Genomic DNA, 4,353 nt, shown 5'->3' on the forward strand with positions numbered 1-4,353 from the left:
CTGCATTTACTACATACTACATTTACTAAATTTACTACATACTACATTTACTACATACTACATGTACTACATTTACTACATTTACTACATACTACATTTACTACATACTGCATTTACTACATTTACTACATTTACTACATACTACATTTACTACATACTACATTTACTACATACTGCATTTACTACATTTAACATACATTTACTACATACTTTTACTACATACTACATTTACTACATACTACATTTACTACATTTACATTTACTACATTTACTACATATTTACTACATACTACATTTACTACCTTTACTACATACTACATTTACTACATACTACATTTACTACATACTACATTTATTAAATTTACTACATTTACTACATTTACTACATACTACATTTATTACATTTACTACATTTACTACATGTACTACATACTACATTTACTACATACTGCATTTACTACATTTACTACATACGGCATTTACTACATACTACATTTATTACATTTACTACATTTACTACATACTACATTTATTACATTTACTACATTTACTACATGTACTACATACTACATTTACTACATACTGCATTTACTACATTTACTACATACTACATTTATTACATACTGACATTTACTACATACTACATTTACTAAATTTACTAAATTTACTATATTTACTACACACTACATTTACAACATACTGCATTTACTACATTTACTGCATTTACTACATACTACATTTACTACATTTACTAAATTTACTACATACTACATTTACTACATACTACATTTATTACATTTACTACATACTGCATTTACTACATTTACTACATTTACTACATACTACATTTACTACATACTACATTTACTACATACTGCATTTACTACATTTACTACATACTACATTTACTACATACTACATTTACTACATACTGCATTTACTACATTTACTACATACTACATTTACTACATACTACATTTACTACATTTACTACATACTACATTTACTACATACTACATTTACTACATTTTTACTAAATTTACTACATACTACATTTATTACATTTACTACATTTACTACATGTACTACACATACATACTATTTACTACATACTGCATTTACTACATTTACTACATACGGCATTTACTACATACTACATTTATTACATTTACTACATTTACTACATACTACATTTATTACATTTACTACATTTACTACATGTACTACATACTACATTTACTACATACTGCATTTACTACATTTACTACATACTACATTTATTACATACTACATTTACTACATACTACATTTACTACATACTGCATTTACAACATACTGCATTTACTATATACTGCATTTACTACGTACTTCATTTAGTACATTTACTACATTTACTGCATTTACTACATACTACATTTACTACATACTGCATTTACTACATTTACTACATACTACATTTATTACATATTACATTTACGACATACTGCATTTACTATATACTACATTTACTACATACTGCATTTTCTACATACTGCATTTAATACATACTGCATTTACTATATACTGCATTTACTATATACTACATTTACTACATACTGCATTTACTACATTTACTGCATTTACTACATTTACTACATTTACTACATATTACATTTACTACATTTACTACATTTACTACATTTACTGCATTTACTACATTTACTACATTTACTACATATTTTACATTTACTACATTTACTACATACTGCATTTACTACATTTACTGCATTTACTACATTTACTACATACTACATTTACTACATACTACATTTACTAAATTTACTAAATTTACTACATACTACATTTACTACATACTGCATTTACTATATACTACATTTACTACATACTACATTTACTATATACTACATTTACTACATACTGAATTTACACATACTACATTTATTACATACTACATTTACTACATACTACATTTATTACATACTAAATTTACTACATACTACATTTACTACATACTGCATTTACTATATACTACATTTACTACATACTACATTTACTACATTTACTACATACTGCATTTACCACATACTACATTTACTACATTTACTACATTTACTACATACTACATTTACTACATACTACATTTACTACATACTACATTTATTACATACTAAATTTACTACATACTACATTTACTACATACTGCATTTACTATATACTACGTTTACTACATACTGCATTTACTACATACTGCATTTACTACATACTGCATTTACTATATACTGCATTTACTATATACTACATTTACTACATACTGCATTTACTACATTTACTGCATTTACTACATTTACTACATATTACATTTACTACATTTACTACATACTGCATTTACTACATACTGCATTTACTATATACTACATTTACTACATTTACTACATACTGCATTTACTACATACTGCATTTACTATATACTACATTTACTACATACTACATTTACTACATACTACATTTACTAAATTTACTAAATTTACTACATACTACATTTACTACATACTGCATTTACTATATACTACATTTACTACATACTACATTTACTACATTTACTACATTTACTGCATTTACCACATACTACATTTACTACATTTACTACATTTACTACATGTACTACATACTACATTTACTACATTTACTACATACTGCATTCACTACATTTACTATATACTACATTTACTACATACTACATTTACTACATACTGCATTTACCACATACTACATTTATTACATACTGCATTTACTACATGTACTACATACTGCATTTACCACATACTACATTTATTACATACTGCATTTACTACATACTACATTTACTACATACTGCATTTACCCTATACTACATTTACTACATTTACTACATACTACATTTACTACATACTGCATTTATTACATACTGCATTTACTACATACTACATTTATTACATACTACATTTACTACATACTACATTTACTACATACTGCATTTACCCTATACTACATTTACTACATTTACTACATACTACATTTACTACATACTGCATTTATTACATACTGCATTTACTACATACTACATTTATTACATACTACATTTACTACATACTACATTTACTACATACTACATTTACTACATACTACATTTACTACATACTGCATTTACTACATACTACATTTATTACATACTACCTTTACTACATACTACATTTACTACATACTGCATTTACTACATACTACATTTATTACATACTACATTTACTACATACTACATTTACTACATACTACATTTACTACATACTACATTTATTACATACTACATTTACTACATACTGCATTTACTATTTACTACATTTACTACATACTGCATTTACCACGTACTACATTTATTACATACTGCATTTACTACATACTACATTTATTACATACTGCATTTACTATATACTACATTTACTACATACTGCATTTCTAGATTTCAACATACTGCATTTCTACATACTGCATTTCTACATTTTACATATCTATACATATATATTTCTACAGCAAGTGGAGCTGACCCTGACCATTGCATTTTTTATATTTTGTGTGTTGTGTGTGTGTGTGTGTGTGTGTGTGTGTGTGTGTGTGTGTGTGTGTGTGTGTGTGTGTGTGTGTGTGTGTGTGTGTGTGTGTGTGTAGATGACATTTACAGATGCCATGCGGAGTAAGGCCAGGCTGTCCATCACGGGGTCCTCTGGGGAGAACGGGCGTGTTCTGACCCCTGACTTCTCTCACCCTCCTGACTTTCCCCGCGTCCCCTACCTCCGACCAGGACTACCCATGAGCCTCAGCATGACTGACCTCTCCTGACCACTCCCTCACAGTGCCTTACAGCCAATCAGATCCGCCGGCCAACGCCACATCAACCCAACATGTTTTTCAGAGGACTGGACTTCCTTCCCGCCCTCTTCTCTGATTGGGCAGACAGCTCTGGGCTGGTGATGTCATCACTCTTCCCCTCTAATCTCTCCCGGGAAGTGAAAACAACCAACCACGGCACACCTATCCATTTCCATAGTGACCAGCTCTGATTCAAGCACACGAGACTTCAGCTGCATCAGACGCGATTTTATAAAGCAAGTTGATCAACTTCACAGGGGAAATAATTATATTTTTTAAGTATTTTCAAAAGCTTCCATTTAGTAGAGTGAGTCAATATGATCGCCTGTATACTCCGACTTCACTACCGCTCTGTACATAGGACTAGTTATAACAATAATAATAACAATAATGTTATATTAATTATATGAATAATAACTATAATAATGATGATAATAATGCTTGCTCTGAACC

The 4,353-nt window shown here is 28.9% G+C and overlaps 1 pseudogene; it reads left to right on the plus strand.

Moving 5' to 3' along the window:
- Nucleotides 1-3,786, plus strand: part of LOC135506631 (glutamate receptor 2-like) — a 43,467-nt pseudogene extending 39,681 nt beyond the window's left edge.
- The last annotated feature ends 567 nt before the right edge of the window (nt 3,787-4,353 follow it).

Source organism: Oncorhynchus masou, chromosome 20 (genome assembly GCF_036934945.1).
Source record: "Oncorhynchus masou masou isolate Uvic2021 chromosome 20, UVic_Omas_1.1, whole genome shotgun sequence".
In the NCBI taxonomy this organism is placed as follows: domain Eukaryota; kingdom Metazoa; phylum Chordata; class Actinopteri; order Salmoniformes; family Salmonidae; genus Oncorhynchus; species Oncorhynchus masou.